General features: G+C 44.6%; 1 protein-coding gene across 5 annotated transcripts in view; it reads left to right on the top strand.

The window, feature by feature from the left end:
- LHFPL2 (lipoma HMGIC fusion partner-like 2) overlaps positions 1-21,693 on the top strand; it is a 171,746-nt gene that overhangs the window by 40,907 nt on the left and 109,146 nt on the right. Inside the window, exon 3 of one of the 5 annotated variants that reach the window (XR_001918605.1) lies at positions 8,451-9,767. The exons of the other annotated variants lie outside the window; for them this stretch is intronic. The gene's annotated coding sequence lies outside the window, so the exon portion shown is untranslated. Of the gene's footprint in view, positions 1-8,450; positions 9,768-21,693 lie in introns of those variants that run through there. 5 annotated transcript variants of the gene reach the window in all.

Here is a 21,693-nt window from a genome sequence, read left to right on the forward strand (position 1 = left end):
GTGGGTTGCCATTTCCTTCTCCAATGTATGAAAGTGAAAAGTGAAAGTGAAGTTGCTCAGTCGTGTCCGACCCTCAGCGACCCCATGGACTGCAGCCTTCCAGGCTCCTCTGTCCATGGGATTTTCCAGGCAAAAGTACTGAAGTGGGGTGCCATTGCCTTCTCCACTTTGATCACATAGCAATCTATTATTGGTCTCTGCTTTGACTTTCTACAGTTTGTGTCTCTTCAGCAGCTTTATAGTCACTAGTCACCACACTGCCACAGGTTGAATTCTCTCCTATCTGTCTCTGATTTCGATTCTGAGCTTCTGTTCACCTGAGATTGTTCTGTGGCTGGAAGTAGTGAGCAGGTACTACTGTATTTTAAATATGTAGCATTATTGTAATTCACATTCTGTATAGATGCAGGGACCACGTTCAGCTCATTTTGAGTAGCCCCTGTAAGAAGCTGACCCTTGAACAGTGAGGGAGGTAGGGGCACCAGTCCTCCATGCCATTGGGAATTTGAGTACAGTTGATAGTCAGCCCTCTGTCTCTGGTTCCTCCATATCTGCAGATTCAACCAATGAGGGATCATGTGGTACTGTAGTATTTACTACTGAAAGGCATCCACATGTAAGTGACCCATGCAGTTCAAACCCGAGTTGTTCAGGGTCCAACCGTATGTCACCCTTTTGTGTGTCGTAGTCTGCTCCGCTAGCCCATATTAGGGCATTGGAGTTCTTTTCAGTTTGAGGCTGGCATAAATAATTCTGCTGCAAACACTTTTCAGCAGATTGCCTTTCCCATTGGCGTCTGTTCTGAGGGATATTTCCCCGAGAGAAATGCCTCCTGGTAAAGGATGTGGACTCGTGTAGCTCTCCTGCGGCTTCCCATTTGCCTGAAGCACCCTCTGAGGAGCTGTAATGAGAAAGGAAAAGGTGGCTGGAGGGAAAGGAGTTGTCTCTGAGGTTTGAACCCTTCGTATCTTGGTAAGAGCAGAGTTTTCAGATCTCTGAATGGAGACTTTGCCTGCTGCCGACTGATTGATGAATTCATTGGATGTAGCCGTTCAGAGCACAGGCTGTGGGTTCACCTGTTACCTCGCCCTCTGAGCCTCGGGTTTCCGTTTCATAAGCTGCATGTATGAACACCCACCTCCTTGTGGGTGGTGGTGAGGTTTAGATGAAGTGATGTGCTGTGAGGTGACTCGCTGGCAGAGGTCTGGCTCGTCCCCAGTGCTCAGTGAGTGAGAGCCGCTGTGCTGTATCTGACTGCGGGCCTGGGGCAGCCGACCCCTGGGGTGGGGCTGATGGAGCATGGGCAGGTTGGTCCTGGAGTCCTTGGGCTCTCGGATTCTTCTTGGGTGTGTTCACTGAACTCCACGTCAGCTGCCTGGGCCAAGTCCTCATGCTGTGCCCCATTCTCAGGTTTGTGCATGAATGAACACAGGCGGGGAACGGTCTCTGTGGCTTTGACCCCCCCCCCCCCCACAGGGCTGACTCTAATAAGAGTATCAGCATCTCTATGTAGCCAACTTTTTATCACTCTTTTTTGGTACCATCCTTTTTTGTTTGGTGAAAAAATGGGGAATTTGAGAAGGTTGAGTTCCTTTTAATCCTGCATTTTCTTAGCTCAAATGAAATGTCTTTAGAGAAGCTGGCAGATAAGAATTTTAAGTTCTAAGAAAATGTTGCACCTTTCTCTGTCTTGTGACATCGATAGGATTCTTTATACTTTAAAACCACCTAATTTTAAGTGTCCGTGTCATTTGGGCCTTAATTTATCCCCCCCCACCCCCACCCCCCCGCCCTCCTATTTCCCTCGTTCATTGCCTTCAACATCCCCTCCAACCAACCATGGATGTCTTTTTGGATCAATGATTTGTCTTTCTTTCTGCGTGTCAGATACGCCTTCCTTTTCTGGATTTTAGTGGAATGTCTTTTAAATATGGTACCTTATTTCATTAATGTTTTGAGGGGAAGAGTCTAAACTAATGTGTTTTCTGCATGAATAAATTCTTTAGGAGCCGTTTTCAGCTTTTTGGTTTTAAGAGAGTTAAACCTCTCCACCCATTTCCTCCTTCACACTGAGGGTCCAGCTGCAACATTTACGTTCATTCAGAGGTGTTTAACTAGGGATGTGTGTTTCTCTACACCTGCGTTTCCACCGATGGAGAAACTGAAGCTCTGAGGAAAACGGCTTTAGCATGAGGAGGCTGAAAGCTGGGAAAGTGACCTCTGTCCCCTCCTCCGTGACAGCGTCCCTTCTTTCTCCAGCAAGTTAGCAAGGGCCATGGGGAGAACGCAGCCAACAGAGGGGGTTTCATCCTGGGTTGGTCCTCGCCCTGAGGAATATGTGTGAGGGGTTGGAAGGCTTCTGTATCGTTTTCTTCTAATACAGAGAATGAGATGGTTGGATGGCGTCACCGACTCAATGGACGTGAGTCCGAGCAACCCCCAGAAGATAGTGAAGGACAGGGAAGCCTGGCGCGCTGCAGTCCACGGGGTTGCAGAGTCAGACGCAACTTAGTGACTCAACAACAGCAACAGTCCTGTTGAATTCTTCGGTGGTGTGTGTTTGCTACACAGAGACGCTGATACTCTCACTAGCCTCAGCCACTCTCTGTCGGTTTTTGTTTAGTTTTTTTGGCCATGCGGGCTCTTTGTGGCTGCGTGGGTTTCTCTCTAGTTGCGGTGCCCGGGCTTCTCACTGCAGCGGTGTCTCCTATTGCAGAACACAGGCTCTAGGCTCCCAGGCTCTGGAACACAGGCTCGATAGCTGTGGTGCACGGGCCTAGTTGCTCCTTAGCATACGGGATCTTCCCAGACCGGGGATCGAACCCACACCTCCTGCATTGGCAGACAGATTTTTTGCCACTGAGCCACCAGGGAAGCCCCTCTCTGTTGGTTCTTAAGGAACTAACATCTGTCTCTTGGGGTTCTGCCTCCCTCACCAGGGCCCTTCACGGTGAGTCTTAATTCCTATACAGACCTGAGCAGAGGAATTCAGTGAGCGATCCAGGACTCTGCACCCTCGGGACTGTCTGCTGTGGGAGCTGCCTTCTCCGCAGTTGTTTTGTAACCATGATAGACTCGCCTCAGCCTTGCACATCTCAGGGTAAAACAAATCGCCTGCTCAAGAGAAGGCATTTGACCTGTTACCTCACCCTCACAAAGGAGTCAAGGGTCCAAATATCTATCATCCTCACTGACACCTCGTCTCTCCTTTCATCACCAGACCAAATGGTAGGAGCTGTTCTACTTAATTGTGTTTTCACGGTTTTTCCTCCGAGGCTTCCCGGCTGCTGTTCTTGATCTCTCGGATGTGAGTGCCCTCCCAGCCTGCAGGGTCGGGCAAATGGCAAAACATGCTGGTCAAGTGTTCAGCAGATTTAGCTGGGATTGCCTTTTACTTTTTGGTGTCTGGGGAGTTTCAGTTAATTTTTTTTTTCTTTTTTTAACAGCTAATTCAAGTTCAGACACTGGCTAAAATAGAATGTGGTCCTGGCCGCCTGCTAAGTTTATATTCCATTGTGGGAAGTATTTCCTCAGAACATTGACTTTAGTTACCAAGTTTCTAGTATTTTATTAGTAATCACTTTCTGAGGGAGTAAGTGTATTGTCTGCTTGCGTTCATTGCTCATTTCTCTCTATGAAAGCTTTATGTTTGATTTTTGAAACTCATAGTAGAGAAGTTACTGGTTGACTTCGGTTGTAATTTTAACTTCTCATTTCCTAACCCGTCACCCCAAACTGAAGGACTTACTGATGAACTCTCACTCTGAGCTTGGATGTGATCGTACATTGGGAGAAAAACATGAAGTAACAGTGTTTCTGTTACAGTTGGTATCTAGTTTGCTTACTTGACAAGAATATATCTAATTTTATTTGAAAGGCCTCACTTTTAAGTGAAAAACCTCACCTCGAAGTTTTCCAAACTCTTTGGAAATTTAGTAAGTGCAATGCGTTCAACTTTAGTCTTTCAGAATAATTTTCACATGTGGGAAAAGCTGCCTGTATTTTTTATCTCCTCTGTTTCCCTAGGAAGCATCTCTTTCTGAAGAGTACCTTGCTTGTTCATTATTAATCTAATTAATTACTTAAAGTCACTATTAAGATTTGCTTGGCCACTTTCTTTTAGGCAGAGATTTGACGTCACTTCAAAAATTCTGTCATTTCAGGCATTTGCTAAATAGAACTCCAGAAACTGCCCATAATTTGGGAGACAATTTGAAAAATCCCAGATTCAAGAACTAAGAAGCATTAGAAAGGCTGAGGTGGTCACACATGCAGAAAGACATCTCATTTTTTCTGTGCCAGCTAACAAGCAGTCAAGATGCCAGAGCTAGGCAGTAAGCCTTGATGTTTCTTACCTATTTAACTGTTGGGTTGGCAGACAGAGCCTGTGTGGAGACATACAGCTTCTTCTTAATAAGTTCTCCCTGCTACGAGGAGGGTTTTTCCTTAACATTTAATCTTGGAAAGTTTTTTAGCTTCCCTGGTGGCCCTGGTAGCTCACCAGATGGTAAAAGCGTCTGCTTGCAATGCGGGAGCCCCAGGTTCGATCTCTGGGTCGGGAAGATCCTCTGAAGAAGAAAATGGCAGTCCACTCCAGTATTCTTGCCTGGAAAATTTCAGAGGAGCATCATAGTCTACAGTCTATGGGGTCGCAAAGAGTCAGACACGGCTGAGCGACTTCACTTTCAGCTTTTTTATCTGTAGGAATCATGGAAGTCTCAAATAAAATCAATTTCTCAAAGCAGTTGAGAAAATAAAGCTGTGTCTGTAACCCTTGGGAGGGCAAGAGCACGGCCATGTCAGAAAGGAGCCACAGACCAGGGTGGCAGGCTGACAGACGTACCAACCGTTAGAGTGCGGCATTTCCTGTGACCTGTTGCTTGAAACACTAGGGATAACTGGACTTGGATTATGTAACAAGCTTGTTACTGAATTGACTGCATGTTCCAGTTTTGTGAATTGTGAGATTTCTTTCACGTTTGAGGGCTTTGCACAAATGTAATAATGCTAACCATGAAAACAAGATTCTTTTTTTTTTCTTTGACTTCGGAATATTATTTGGAATATAAAACACCTCATGAGATTCCTGGTTAAACGGTGGATAGACGTTCATGGCTATCTTTTGTTTTTACTTGAGAATACTCAGGAGAGCACTATTCTAGTCAAACTCCACTAGAAAGCTTTCTCTACCAGAATGTGACCTGAGATAGATCTGTTTTGATCAAGTGATTCAATTGTTCTGCCGTGAAAATAAACTCATTGTGAGCATTGTGAGGCTGCCTTCACCCAGAAGTTCCCAAATTGTCTGTCTTCATGGTGCCCCAAGTGTCTTATTAATGTTTTCAAAAGAAATACCTAGCGGTTTTGTTTGTTTAGTGAATAAGTACAAACAACCTAGTAAGTATTTATATCCTAACAACTTAGTTGCCATTTAAGAAAGTAATACAAATAAATTAGAAAAATATATATATTTTTCTTTTTATAAAAATTTTAAATTTATTCTTTCTTAAATACCCACCATCATTCACTAGTGGGATGTACCACCCATTGGGCACTAAACCTTGGAATTAAATGGACACTCCTACCCTCATTTTTTTATGCCCACTGATTTTCAGATATACTTGTTATCAAAGCAAAGCAATTGTTAAAAAAAAAAACCAGCCAATTTCACAGAGGGAATGTCATCAAAAGGAATACAGTACAATCTGTAAATTAACTTGAACTAGTCATTGCTACAGTGTCCAACATCTTACTGTGTTTTCTTTGAAAAATTGAAATACCCCTCCATCCTCCTGTGAATTCACTCTGGCTCACCAGGGCACCTTGGGACATACTGTGGGAAACCTGGTTTTAACCTGTATTTGTTCTCAGCACTAAGTTGGAGTTGCCTGAAAGAGCCTATGTATTTAACTGCGTTATCCAAAAGTTGCTTTGCATTGTGTTTGTTGTCCGTTTTGGGTGAGCAACAAAAGCATTCCTAGACTTTGCCTCCTAGAAATTCTGATTCAGTATGTTTGGGATGAGTGGGTAGAACCCAGGTGTCTGTATTTTCAACAAGCTTGCCTGGCGATACTAACGCACATGAAATTTGGTAACCACAGAATTCTATTAGAAACCCTTTAAGTTCAGGGACCATGTTGCTTTTCACTTAAACCCCTTCTTATGCCTGCAATAGAGCATAATGTACCTTTGACAAAACTTCATGGAATATATTTAACTTATCTATTGTCCGCTACTTCAGTTCTCTCTCCTTCCCAACTTCTTTTGTTCCATCCCTCCAAAGTGGGGGAGAAGGGGAAAGATTGGGTCTAAGAGTTTTGTGACTTTCCAAGACTCCTGACCGCAGTTTTCCTTGTCTCCCCTGCCAGTTCCTCACTCTCCCACACACATCCTTCCATCTTGTTGAATCAGTCACCTGTATCCTCTGAGATATACACTCGATGCATTTGTCTCTATCCTTCCTTCCTTCTCTGGTAGCTCAGATGGTAAAGAATCTGGCTGCCAATGCAGGAGACCTGGGATCCATCCCTGGGTCAGGAGGATCCTCTGGAGAAGGACATGGCAACCCACTCCAGTATTCGTGCCTGGAGAATCCCATGGACAGAGGAATCTGGTGGGCTACAGCCCATGGGGTCGCAAAGAGTCAGACACGATTGAGCAACTAACACTTCCTTACTTCTGTCCCACACAAAGAGATGTACATTTCCTAAAGTGGGGAAAACTCTGACTTTGGGAGAAAATTGAAAAATATTATATCTGTTGGGCTGGAAGAGAACTAACTAGATTATAATTTGGAAGCAAAAGTGCTTCTGTTTCAGAATTGAGGAAACATGGGGGAGAGATGTGAGGTACCCAGGGATATTCAGGGAGTGAAAAGCCACGCGTGGGAAGGGCATCTTCTCCACACCAGGCCCACCTCGTTTCCAGGGTGCTGCAGGAGCATCTGTGAGTTTTCCAAGTCCCACCGGTAATTCTGAGAACTGGGCTTGGGAGTTTGTTTTGCTCAGACAGTTATCATGTTTAACATGTTAAACAATACCTTGTGATTTATTTATTTCAGTACTTACAAATTGAGTTTCCTTTTAAATGTTTGAATTTTGATTTCATATGAGTTTTACAGACTGTGGAGTATGGACAACTTAGAGTCCATTTTAATGGGAAGAAGGCGGAGACTTGAACAGAAGAAACTACCCACACTGTCAGAAAAAGAGGCCTCTGTCTTTTCTGGATGCTTAATTTATAAATTATATCCTAGCAGCCTCCGAATATGGGCTTTCCTGGTGGCTTAGCTGGTAAAGAATCTGCCCGCAATACGGGAGACCTGGGTTCGATCCCTGGCTTGGGAAGATCCCCTGGAGAAAGGAATGGCTACCCATTCCTCGTATTCTGGCCTAGAGAATTCCATGAAGTGTACAGTCGGGGTCACAAACAGTCGGACACAACTGAGAGACTTTCACTTCACTTCACCTCACTTCGCTTGAGCATCCGTATATGGTTTGTTGACCAGCTAAGTGTTTTCCTGCTCAGAGGCTCTTTCTCCTTTGGATTCTTAGCTGAGGTCTGAATAGTCAGGCTCTGAGGGCCTAACTTCTGGACAGTTGAGACATGGCAATACTGGACATTTTTAGGTACCGAACAGCACCTTCACCCCTAGGCAGAATTGGAGTGATTAGATAAGACTGTCAAGGATTGCCCAAGGAAGATCAATGATTATACTATGTTTCTCTTGATTGCATTTCTGGTATATTTTAGAAGAGATAAGACCAACTCATGTGTAAAGGAAACTCTGGCACTGTGAAACTCATGAAAAATAGTCTTCAAACTTTTCATTTCTAGGGTTACTTCATTCAAATGTTAATCACTCATTCCTTGCGTGCCTGCATGCTTCACTCTCTTACTCAGCAGCATCTAAATCTCTCTGAGACGTCTTCTGAGTGCTTCTCACCTCCTGTGAGATGATGCCAGCTCGGGCTTCCCTGGTGGCTCAGATGGTAAAGAATCTGCCTGCAATGTGGGAGACCTGGGTTCAATCCCTGGGTTGGGAAGATCCCATGGAGAAGGGAAAGGCTACCCACTCCAGTGTTCTTGCCTGGAGAATCCCATGGACAAAGGAGTCTGGTGCGCTACAGTCCATGGGGTCAAGAGTTGGACACCAAAATGCACAGACGCAGGTTATCTTAAGCTGGCCTGTGAGTCCTGGAAGCCCAGCCTTCTCTCTTGGGAAGTAATCTTGTAGCTGCGCATCTTTTCAATTCAATTTCAAATGCCTTCAAATGTAGACGTTATAATGAGAGTGAAGGAAAAGCAGTGTATAATTTGGGTGTCAAATGAAGTTGCTTGTAATTTATTATAATGCTCATGACCTGTTTCTTCAGCTCAGAATAGCTGGAGAATTGAGAATGCCATTAATTAGTACCATGACTGGTAATTTACACCTGCCTTTCCTTCAGGCTACCCTTTCCCAGAGGTGCTTTCAAGGAAAAAATAATGTTACTTGATCCTGAGTGTCTTTCCGGCTTTTCGTTGTCTGGCATCTCCTCCAAGGAAAGAGCGGCAATTCCAGAGGGAAGGAATGCCGTGGACCGTCCTGGTGCCAGCCTGAACGGCCAGGGCCGCTCGGCATGCCTCTCGTTACTGAGACATCATCCATCACGATAGGAAGAGTGTGCAGATTCCAGACGGCAGAAATCCGTCCACTCGCTGCACTCGAGTTGCTTCAGGCACTGACGTGGCTTCAACTGCATTTGACCTGGTGCTTCGGATTCAAGCCAGTAGGTGACTCATTATTTCAGATGTTTGGTTTGTGTTCTTACAGTTGAAGCAGTCTGCAAGGAAAATAGAAAAGCCCGTTGTAAAAATAAGGTCTGTCTCCAGGAAGGAGAATCCCTGCGTCCTGACCAGGGGTGGGGTGTCCACACGGGACTCATCTAACTTGTTGTTTTACCTTAGATCCTGGTTTGAAGTGGTCCTGGCAGCTGTCCATCAGCGAGTGTGTTGGTGGCACTGCCGGCTGTGGTTACATTCTATTTTAAACAATATTTTTATGCCTTTATTTTTATTTTTGGCTGTGCTGAGTCTTTGTTGCTGCACACAGGCTTTTTCCTAGTTGCAGCACACGAGCTTCTCTAGTTGGGGCTCCCAGGCTCTAGGTGTGGACTTCAGTAATCGTGGCACGTGGACTTAGCTGCCCGGTGGCACATGGAATCTTCCTGGACCAGGCATCAGACTCTTGTCTCCTGAAGAAACCACTGGACCACCAGTGAAGTCCTGGGGTTACACTCCTGATTGTGAGTTCAGAACATGCTGGGTACAAAGGTGGCTATCTGGTGGCTGAGAAAGAGCCATTCACTCTGAGGATGGGCCAACCAGGTACCTGTGATCAGGCTCGACTCTAAGGGGGAACACAGTGCTCATTCCAGTTCCAAAGGTTAACCTCATCAGATGGTTTCTCTCTGCACTTTGGGATGTGATGTGCAATTACGTTCTTTCTTTGGTTATTGGAGGCTGTCCATCTTCTATAGGTGATTTAGTAATTGTGGAATGTTAGCATCAAACTAAGACTTTTGTAAAGTGTGGCTTTAAAAATTATCTTCAACCCTTGCGTTTTGTTTTTAAATAAAACATTCTGCTAACTTATAAACTTGTCTCTTTTGTCTTGTCTTGGTTTTTAGCTGTCCCAGGGGAACACTTCAGAGAGATGATCAAATCTCTCCCCAGACAGTGTGGTATAGGAGCCGCTGTAGCACTGTAGCTATGAACTCACTATTGCGTCCCATTGTAGACTTACAGCTTTTATTACTTTGTTACAGTGTTTTGATTAATTTATTAGATGGTGACTGTGTGTCAGATGCTTGTTTTGAGAGCCTTCAGCTGGTCAAATAATAGCTTCTATCTATTGGTTATATGCCAGGAGCTTCATTTAATCCTCACAGGTACACTAGACAGCATAAATTATAGGTACAGTAAATAGCTTCTTCTCAGAGAGGTTAATTATGCCCAAGGCCACAGGCTGGTAAGTAAGAGCTATAAGAGTTAACATTTCACCCACACTGATGTGACTGGGAGTTTATCTCAACCAAAAGCTCTATTGCCTCTCCCCGTAAGAAAGAGGGGGCAGAGCTGCCACGCTGCCTCGTGTTGACCATCCACCAGCCTCTCTCCTTGTCTTCTTACAGAGGAGCAGGATAGCATAATGGTTAAGAGCAAGGACAGTGCCCGAGTCTCACACTCTCTAGCTCTTAACTCTTGGGCAAGCTCCCTAGCCTTTTTATGTCTTCCTTTCTCCATCAGTGGCTAAGATAGTGCCTGTGGTTCTGAGCCTCAAATAAATTAATGTCTATAAAGTGTTAACAGCTCACAGTAAGCAGTATGAGAGTATTTGCTATTCTTGTATATGATCCTGAGGTTCGGTTAGAATGAGAGATCATTCCCATCTCTCTTTTCTTGCCTCATCAAACACGTGGCCTTGGGCCAGTTCGTGAGACTGCTTCAGAGCAGGGAGGGTCGTGAACGGCCAGCTGCTGACGGACGCCCCCTCGACTGCAGTCCAGCCGTGACCTCCTGGGCCAGGTGTTCTCCCACGTTTTTCTGCTCATCCTTGGTCTATCTGGTCTCTGGCGCGGTTGCCTGTTCTCCCCAAAACTGTGTGCGTCCTCAACCTCTACCGCACGTGCCATCAGTCCACCACAGCCCATCAACCACTGCCTGTCCCAGTCTGTCACCTGGACGCTTCAGCTCGTGTGGACACCATGGTGTGTCATAAACTATGACCTCCTTGAGGTGAGGACCAAGCCTCTGAGAACCTTATAGAGCAGTTTTTTTAAAAGCATTTAATCATGGAAGTGCTGTTGTTAAGGGACCTCGGGGTAAAGGGAAAGGCGCCTGGGAGAGGCAGCATGTGGCCTTGAAGTCCCCGGGCCCGTCTTCCTCACCCGTGATGCTGCCAGGTGGAAGCGCATCACCAGGGTCCTAGGGCCTTGGGCTCTTGACTTCAGCTCTTCCCCCTTCCTTATTCAGGGAACCTGAGATCTTATTACCCACCCTGTTCAGGGCAGTGAAACAGTTCTCATCTGATTTCCACAAGGAAAGGAAGTGAGTCAGGCATTCCTGCTGCAGAAACTGTTTCTGGGAAAGGACTCCCTGGGAGGAGTGGTGGCCCAGCTCCTTGGGCAGCTCCTTCAGCCCCACATAACTGCCAGAGGCTGGTGGGGACCTGGCACCACTGAGGAATGCCCCTCCCAGCCAGAAACCTTCAGTGATGGAAGGTGATGCCGCAAACGCCAAAACCAGCTGTGGAAACCTGGTTGTGTTGGTGTTTGCTTTAATTGTGGTAAAAAAAAAAAAAAATGTAACATAAAATTAACCATCTTAACATTTTTAAGTGGCATCATGTCCATCCATTTTTTTTTTTTTTTTTCGGTTCAATAATCATCACTTTTGACTGCCAGTCCATTCTAAAGGAGATCAGCCCTGGCATTTCTTTGGAAGGAATAATGCTAAAGCTGAAACTCCAGTACTTTGGCCACCTCATGCGAAGAGTTGACTCATTGGAAAAGACTCTGATGCTGGGAGGGATTGGGGGCAGAAGGAGAAGGGGACGACAGAGGATGAGATGGCTGGATGGCATCACGGACTTGATGGACGTGAGTCTGAGTGAACTCCGGGAGTTGGAAATGGACAGGGAGGCCTGGCGTGCTGCGATTCATGGGGTCACAGAGTCGGACACGACTGAGAGACTGAACTGAACTGAATCATCACGACCAATCTCCAGAACTCATTCATCTGGTGAAACGGATACTCTGTACCCTTAAATGGGAGCCCCCCCATTCCTTGTCTCCCCAGCCCAAGCCAACCACCCTTCTGCTTTCTGTCTCTGTGATTGGACTACTTTAGAGACCTTGTATAAGAGGAATCTTATGGTGTCCCTTTGTGACTTGCTTATTTCACTTAATAATGTCCTCATCAGTTCAGTTCAGTCACTCAGTTGTGTCCAACTCTTTTAGACCCCAGGAACTGCATGCCGCACGCCAGGCTTCCCTGTTCATCACCAACTCCTGGAACTTACTTTGGCCTAAGTACTGGAGTTTTAGCTTCAGCATCAGTCCTCCAATGAATACTCAGTACCGATTTCTTTTAGGATTGACTGGTTGGATCTTCTTGCAGTCCAAGGGACTGTCAAGAGTCTTCTCCAACACCACAGTTCAAAAGCATCAATTCTTCCGTGTTCAGCTTTCTTTATAGTCCAACTCTCACATCCACTGGAAAAACCATAGCCTTGACTAGACAGACCTTTGTTGGCAAAGTGACGTCTCTGCTTTTTAATGTGCTGTTTAGGTTGGTCATAGCTTTTCTTCCAAGGAACAAGCATCTTTTAATTTCATGGTTGCAGTCATCATCTGCAGTGATTTTGGAGCCCCCCAAAATAGTCTCTCACTGTTTCCATTGTTTCCCCATCTATTTGCCATGAAGTGATGGGACCAGATGCCATGATCTTAGTTTTCCGAATATTGAGCTTTAAGCCAACTTTTTCACTCTCCTCTTTCACTTTCATCAAGGGGCTCTCTAGTTCTTCTTCACTTTCTGCCATAAGGGTGGTGTTATCTGCATATCTGAGGTTATTGCTATTTCTCCCGGCAGTCTTGATTCCAGCTTGTGCTTCATCCAGCCAAGCATTTCTGATGATGTACTCTGCATAGAAGTTAAATAAGCAGGGTGACAATATACAGCCTTGATGTACTCCTTTCCTGATTTGTAACCAGTCTGTTGTTCCATGTCCAGTTCTAACTGATGCTTCTTGACCTGCATACATATTTCTCAGGCATGTCAGATGGTCTGGTATTCCCATCTCTTTAAGAATTTTCCACAGTTTGTTGTGATCCACACAGTCAGAGGCTTTGGTGTAGTCAATAAAGCAGAAGTAGATGTTTTTCTGGAACTCTCTTGCTTTTTCGATGATCCAGCAGATGTTGGCAATTTGATCTCTGGTTCCTCTGCCTTTTCTAAATCCAGCTTGAACATCTGGAAGTTCACAGTTCATGTCCCCATAGTTCATCCATATTATAGCATATGTCAGAATTTCCTTCCTTTTTAAGGCTGAACAATATTCCATTGTGTGTATTGTATGTATGAACCACATTTTATTTATTCATTCGTCTTTCAGTGGACTGTTGGATTGCCTGCACCTTTTGGCTATTGCAATGAATCTTGCTGTGAATATTGGTTCTTGTTCTGATGGAACAGCAAGGACCCAGGAGTAGATTCTGTTTTGACTGATTGTGTAAAGGAACCTCTGTTTATACAGCTTTGAATCTTTTTTGAAATTCAGAAAGAATAGCCACCCAGTTGTCAGGAGTAATCCAGCTAAGTGTATGTTTCTGTGTACTTGGATTTTTCATTAAGTTGAGGATTTAATGTAGATGAAATTAGAAGGGAAGAAGTGAAAGACGTTAAAAAATAGAGGGCAGAGTCTCTTTGCCACACAACTGTAAACTTTGTTAGAGAAAAAGGGGGAAAAGAGTCACTCCCCCCACAGAGCAGAGAATTCATGCTGTTTACCTGGAGAACTATAAACCACCCAGGAGATAAACCCAGGTTAGCTTTTCCTTTACAGAATTATCAGTGTGTCTTTAGTGAGGGGAATCCCCTCCACACAACTGGCTGCAGCTTGCAGAGGCTTCCTTCTGCCACATGAAGTGTCCATCCTCTCTCTCTCCTTGCTGGAGGTACGTCCCATCCCTCTTGAACTACTGGGACCGAATGCCTCACCATCTCTGGTTCTTCTGGTTTCTTGCAGAGTTCCTGGCTGGAATGCTGCCACCGCAACGGCACCTTCCCTTTGGCTTCTAACTATAGGTCTGTGAAGTGAAGTCGCTCAGTCGTGTCTGACTCTTTGTGACCCCATGAACTGTAGCCTACCAGGCTCCTCTGTCCATGGGATTATCCAGGCACCAATACTGGAGTGGGTTGCCATTTCCATCTCCAGGAAATCTTCTTATCTCTCATTGCTATTTGAAATTTTGCATTCAGTTGGGTATATTTTTCCCTTTCACCTTTGCCTGTGGCTTCTCTTCTTAGCTATTTGTAAGGCCTCAGACAACCACCCTATTTTCTTGGATTTCTTTTTCTTGGGGATGGTTTTGGTCACAACCTCCTATACAATGTTAGGAACCTCCATCCAAGATCTGATCCCTTGAATCTATTCGTCACCTCCACTATTTGATCCTTTGTATCCTCACAAGACCAAGTCTTCACTACCTTATAAGCCCTTCACTTACCTTCCAAAGGACTTGGTTTTAACAATGCCAATTATTCCAAAAGAATGTCTGTGTTTGACACTTGTCAGAAAGAGCTTGTATAAGTGGGAGGGTGGAGATGATGATGGGAAGGATTATAGGGCCAAAAGGATTTGCAGGCATTTTGTTTGCATTGGTCTCAGAATTTCCATTGAATTGCAGGTTGTTATCCTGTTTCTATCCCAGCTCTTCAGCTTTGCCTTTCCCAGATGATTTCATTGAAAAGCAATGACGAATTATGACTTGTCTTTTCTGCTGGAGCCTTAGATAGTTTTTTCCCAACTGTAAACATTTTAGTCAGCGTTTTGTTTAGTGAGTCATTAATTTGATGAGGAAAATGTCCTAATAAAGATAAAGAAACTGTAAACTGTTTCAAAAGCTGCAGAGGGAAAAATGTTCAGGCCCTTGTAGGTCAACTGCTTCCTCTTGTTCCTTGCATTTTGTCTGTTGCTTGGTCATGGGAACAGACGGAGTTTTGGGGTTTATGTCCTCATTTGAATTCCCTTCTGTGAAGAACTTGGACATACATACCAAGTGTGGATGTCTGACTTCTGCAGAGTCTCTTTATGGACAGGGGCTGTATATGAGGTGATTGTTTTGAAAAATTGTTGTTTAGTTGCTGAGTTGTGTCTGACTCTTCGTGATCCCATGGACTGTAGCCTGCAAAGCTCCTCTGTTCACGGAATTTCCCATGCAAGAATACTGGAGTTGATTGCCATTTCCTTTTCAAGGGGATCTTCCCGACCCAGGGATCAAACCCACATCACTGGCTTTGGCAGGCGTATTCTTACTGCTGAGCCAGCAGGGAATCCCCTTTATGAAAAACAGTCAATGAGATTTACCCCTTCCGCCACAAACTAGCACATTAAATGTGTCACTAGGTTGGCATCGAGACATAATTGTTTCGGAGAAGGCAATGGCAAACCACCCCAGTACTCTTGTCTGGAAAATCCCATGGACGGGGGAGCCTGGTAGGCTGCAGTCCATGGGGTCGCAAAGAGTCAGACACAACTGAGCGACTTCACTTTCACTTTTCACTTTCATGCATTGGAGAAGGAAATGGCACCCCACTCCAGTGTTCTTGCCTGGAGAATCCCAGGGACGGGGGAGCCTGGTGGGCTGCCGTCTATGGGGTTGCACAGAGTCAGACACGACTGAAGCGACTTAGCAGCAGCAACAGTACTCAGAAGTGTCCTTAACTCCCAGGAATAAAGGGTCAGAGATCCTAAAATAGATCAAAGGCTAAAGAGACTAGGAAGCCTTCTTAGCTATAAACCTGAGATAGCATAAGGCAGAATCTGCAGTCTTCATTTCTATGAAATTTTTCTGGGATTATTATGACCTTACATTCTTATAATTTTGGTAAGACTCAATATTCCAGCATGGATATAGCTATTTCTTGGTTTTATTTGAATGTTTAGTGAAATGTAAACTTATTTCATATATTTTTTTTTTACAGAAATGTATTGATCTTTATTAAATTCAAGGGTAAGCGTTATAGATGTTTGAAAAGCAACTTTCCAGCAATGCTTCATTTAAATGTCAGGAGGCAGTTGTCTGTCTCTGTGACTCTCAGTCTTTCAGGAGGTAGACCCAACTGAAGACTGGAAAAGAAAAAATAACACACTCAAAACTTTCTTTGATAGAAAATTTGCTCGCAGTATTCATTAGTTGTAAAAATGTATGAAAAGGGAAAAATGAACTAGATATAGTCAGTAAAAAATGAAAATCAAGAGGCACAGTAAACTGAGGGGCTAAGTACATTAGAAAGAACTTGGATTTTGTTTTACTTATGTAATCAGTTAATACCTTTATGTAAGTTCATATCTGCTCTCTTGCTAGGTACTTGTCAAAAGGAAACATGATGATCCAAAGATAACCTTTCATTACAAAATACTTTTAAAAGTATTGCCCAATGTTTTGTTATCATTGACTGGGTCTTCCTGGACTATCCTTCTGCCCCCTGCCAAAAAAAAATGTGGTGCTAGGTATAATACCACCATCTGTGTGAAGTTTGTGCATTTGTATTCAGTTCAGTTCAGTTCAGATGCTCAGTCGTGTCCGACTCTTTGCGACACCATGAATCGCAGCACAGGTTGGTGCAAATGTGATTGTGGTTTCGGACACTGAATTTTAAATTTTAAATCAATTTAAATTCAGCCTTCTAAGTCAATTCAGCCTTATAAATAGGCTGAAACACATCTTTTTAAATCAAAATAAGAACGATTACAATCAACACATTTTTGCCAAGGAGAAATAAGTGTGTTCATTCCTCTGGCTTAAAAATTCGTGTTTCGGGATTCAGTGAAATTTTGGAAAGCATCTTCTGCCTCCTGCTGGCTGCAGAAGAGTTTTTCCGTCAAAAAGTTCCTGAGATGCTTGAAGAAGTAGTAGTCGGTTGGCAAGAGTTCAGGTGAATGTGGCAGGTGAGACAAAACTTCATAGCCCAGTTTGTTCAATTTCTGAAGCGTCGGCTGTGTTAGCGTGGGGTTAGGGGTTGTTGTGGGGGAAAACCGGTGCCTTTCTGTTGACCGCTGCTGGTTGCAGGCGTTGTAGTTTCCTGTGAAGGAGTGAGTAAAAGTTGCTCAGTTGCATCCACTCTTTGCGACCCCATGGACTGTAGCCCGCCAGACTCCTCTGTCCATAGGATTCCCCAGGCAAGAGTACTGGAGTGGGCAGCCATTCCCTTCTCCGTGCATCTCATCAGTGTGCTGAGCATACTTCAGGTAACGATTTCACTGGGATTCAGAAAGCTCTCAGGGATCAGACCAGCAGCAGATGACCGAACAGCAACCATGAGCTTCTTCTGGTGCAAGCTTGGCTTTGAGAAGTGCTTTGGAGTTTCTTGATTCAACCACTGAGCTGGTTATTGTATAAAATCCTATTTTTGTCACACGTCATAATCCAGTCAAGAAATGGTTTGCTGTTGTTGCGTCTAGTAAGAGAATACTAGACACTGCCAAATGGTGATTTTTATGATTTTTGGTCAGCTCATGAGGCACCCACTTATCAAACTTTTTCACCTTTCTAATTTGCTTCCAAGGCTGAATGACTGTAATAGTCATTCACTGTAATAGTCAACACTGAGTCTTTTGGCAGCTTCTTGTGTAGTTGTAAGAGAATCAGCTTTGATGATGGCTCTCAGTTGGTTGTTGTCAACTTCTGATGGCCGGCTGTTACACTCATCTTCAAGGTTCTCGTCTCCTTGGCAAAACTTCTTGAACCACCACTGCACTGTATGTTCATTAGCAGTTCCTGGGTCAAATGGGTCGTTGATGTTGCGAATTGTCTCTGCTGCTTTATAATCCATTTTGAACTCCAATAAGAACGTCGCTCAAATTTGCTTTTTGCCTCGCATCGTTTCCATAATCTAAAATACATATAAAATAAATAGGAAGTGATAAGTCATTAGCAAAACACATAAAGCAAGAAATGAGCTTTAAAATGATGTGCAACATAACCATATTTATTTAAGAATATATTCCAATATTAAATGGCAAATTTCAACAGTGCAGAATTGCAGATTACTTTTGCATCAGCCTAATATAATGCTGCAAGAGCATTTCATAGCAGACATGAGAAGCCAAATTTGATAACTGTATAAATATATTTTGGTTAGCTGTCTTTCTAACTACATAGAATTATGAAATGCTCTTTGTGAGGTGTGATCTTGCAAACTACACAGGTTATATTCCGCCATGACACCCTGCAGGGGCTGGGTTTAATTCTGGACCCTTTTAACCTCTCATGATTGTCAAATAAACACATCTTCGGTATGACAGGGGCTACACAGATGGCCAGGATTCCTGCCTCCATTCAGCTGACAACTTTGCGTGCCGCTCCAGGCTGGCTGTCAGCTGGGTCCTTGGGCACGTGAGGTGAACTTGGAGAAGACAGGCAGGAACCAGCAGGTGTGCTACCGCTGAGTCTACACAGGCTGGGCAGAGTGTGCCACAGAGGTCTCTGCTCAGCACTCACCACTCCCTGCAGTAAAGGGGCTGGGAGGCGGGTCAGGACTAGGTACCAGCTGAGCTGGGCCTTGACTGCTGAAGTCCAAATCTAAAGCTGTTTTTCACTATAGCTTTTGAAACGTACTGCCCATATGAATTAGGTGACTTGGTCATTTTTTAGGGAAACCTTTATTATACTCCCACTTTGTATGCATATGGAAACAGTGCAGTGGAAAGCATAGTCAGGGCCTGACTTCGCATCCTGGTTGCCACCTAATAGCCACTTGACCTTTCTGGACTAAAGATGGAAAGGGATACTGAAATATGCGAGGTGTGTTGGTTCAGGGCATGAAATGAGGCGGCCGATGCAATGATCATTATTAGTCGCTCTTCTTCCCTTAGCGCACCAAAGCTGAATACCTTAAAAAAGGTATTGTATTTTGAAAGGTGCCTGATGCAATCAAGAAAGAAGGCAAGGCTAATGGCAGGATAATGAGAGTGACTCACCTTAGGCACCATTTATTGTTTCTGGACTAAGTGCTTTCTTTACATTTCCCCATCTAATTCAGTAATTCAGACTTAGGGGCTGTTTCATCCCCACTTTACAGATGAGAAAAGTGAGATGAGAGCAGTTCCATAACATGAATTAACTCTGCCAGTCTTGTTCCAGAGCTCTTAACTGTCAGAACGGAGCTTCCGAAGAGGACAGTGAGACTAATAACAGCACCTCATCCTTTAAGGAACACTTCTGTGTACCTTGTTATGTTTGTTCCTCATAAGGAAAAAAAGGAGATGGCTAGAAATGGGGTTCGGAGAAGGCGATGGCACCCCACTCCAGTACTCTTGCCTGGAGAATCCCATGGATGGAGGAGCCTGGTAGGCTGCAGTCTATGGGGTCGCTGAGTCAGACACGACTGGGCGACTTCACTTTCACTTTTCACTTTCATGCACTGGAGAAGGAAATGGCTACCCACTCCAGTGTTCTTGCCTGGAGAATCCTGGGGACGGTGGAGCCTGGTGGGCTGCCGTCTATGGGGTCTCACGGAGTCGGACATGACTGAACCGATTTAGCAGCAGTAGCAGCAGCAGCAGAAATGCGGTTAGAAGACTGATGGGAGGTGACTTGCTCAGTGTTACTGAATCCATCCGTGGCTGAATTGGTGCAAGAACACTTCCTGCTTGATAATCTTGTGTTTACAGGATGAAGGTAGATCACTGCAGAAATCCTTTTAATAAGTGAATGCTGTTAAATGCTTCAAATACGGAACAGACTCAGGGAGGTTGCATGCATTGTTCAAAGTGTCACATGTCACTGTTGCCAGCATAATTAGAAAGGGCACGTCAGCCTCAGACCACACCGCTTCTGAGCAACCCAAGTGGAAGGGCTGGGAAGGACCAATGCAATCTGTCTTCCAGTCCCCTGGCTAGGGTGCCTCCTCAGGCCGCCTCCTGGCTTCCGAAGCTGTCATGGAAGAGCAGCCCTGGAGCAGGTTGCTGTGAGCACTTGCTGTGAGCCCCGGTTGCCTCCTGCTGCAACCAGAAGGGAGATGATAAGGAGCCTGTGTGGCGAGGATGGTACGGGCCGCCTTCTTCCCATGCTAATCATGCTTTCTGCAAATTGAAGGCTCAGCGCAATTTTAGAGAAAGCAAGAGAGAAAGGAAACCAAATATGGTTGGGCCAGGAGCCTTTTGGAATTATGTGGTGTTCTACCCTGTAGCTGGAGATTCAGTTTCAGATGCCTGTGATTATGGCCTTTGCAAACAGTTGTCAGAGAAATTCTTAAGACTTCCAAAGGCTGCGGAAGAGCAGATGTGGCATTAAATTTCAAGCGCAGTTACTCATAATAGCTTACATGTGGACCCGGAGTGTCCAGGATTCAGGCCTGAGTCCCTGTGACCAGGAGGTGTGGGATGTTGAGCAGAGGTGTCAGCATTTTCTGGTGGTCTTTTCCTGTTATGTCACTTATTCCCGGCCCACAGACCCTTACCAGTGGGAGAACTCTTCCATAACTGCTAGCTCACAGCGCCTAACACTGTCATCCCTTTGTCCTGTTTAATAAGAAGAGGCAACATGACTTCTTTGCCAACAGGCGTCAACCATGCCAGCAGATAGACTGTGGAAAGTGTGAGTCTCTGTGCTCAGTCGTGTCCAACTCTTTGCAACCCCAAGGACTATAGCCCCCTAGGCTGCTCTGCCCATGGAATTTCCCAGGCAAGGATACTGGAGTGGGGAGCCATTTCCCACTCCAGGGGATCTTCCCAACCCAGGGATCAAACCTGCGGATTGGCAGGTGGATTCCTTACCGCTAATGCCACCTGAGCCTCTATCAGTTCAGTGCAGTCGCTCAGTCGTGTCTGACTCTTTGTGACCCCATGGACTGCAGCACGCCAGGCCTCCCTGTCCATCACCAACTCCCAGAGCCTGATGTCCATTGAGTTGGTGATGCCATCCAACCATCTCTTCCTCTGTTGTCCCCTTCTCCTCCTGCCTTCAATCTTTCCCAGCACAGGGTCTTTTCCAGTGAGTCAGTTCTTCGCATCAGGTGGCCAAAGTATTGGAGTTTCAACTTCAGCATCAGTCCTTCCAATGAATATTCAGGACTGATTTCCTTTAGGATGGACTGGTTGGATCTCCTTGCAGTCCAAGGGACTCTCAAGAGTCTTCTCCAACACCACAGTTCAAAAGCATCAATTCTTCGGTGCTCAGTGTTCTTTATGGTCCATCTCTGACATCTATACATGATTATTGGAAAACCCATAGCTTTAACTAGACAGACCTTTGTTGGAAAAGTAATGTCTCTGCTTTTTAATATGCTGTCTAGGTTGGTCACAGCTTTTCTTCCTAGGAGCAAGCATCTTTTAATTTCATGGCTGCAGTCACCATCTGCAGTGATTTTGGAGCCTAAGAAAGTCTGTCACTGTTTCCGTTGTTGCCCCATCTATTTGCCATGAAGTGATGGGACCAGATGCCATGATATTCATTTTTTGAATGTTGAGTTTTAAGCCAGCTTTTTTGCTCTCCTCTTTCACTTTCATCAGGAGGCTTCTCAGCTCTTCCTCACTTTCTGCCATGAGTCTCTATGGCCAACTTAAATTGGCTGTGCAACAGACATTGTCCCGTTGTTAGCGGAGTTTGAAGTATTCAGCCTTGCCTTGTTTAATATTTCTTTTCCACAGTTCAAATGGCAAGGACTTTAATGACTGTCGGAAATAACTCTATTTTATTATTAATAATGAAGGTCAAGATCAAAAGGATAAGGTGTAATTAGAATAAACCAGCAGTTGTTCTTTTTGAAGCAAAAGCTGCTAGATTTCTCCTTATCTCCAATAAAGAGGTAAGCTTACTGAGTTAAAAAATTCGAAGTGTTCATTAGGCAACAAAAACGATTAAAAAGAATATTCTAAGTCTTAGTATATATAAAAAGGATATTCTCATTCTTGTTATATTGAAA

Source organism: Capra hircus, chromosome 10 (assembly GCF_001704415.2).
Source record: "Capra hircus breed San Clemente chromosome 10, ASM170441v1, whole genome shotgun sequence".
In the NCBI taxonomy this organism is placed as follows: Eukaryota; Metazoa; Chordata; class Mammalia; order Artiodactyla; family Bovidae; genus Capra; species Capra hircus.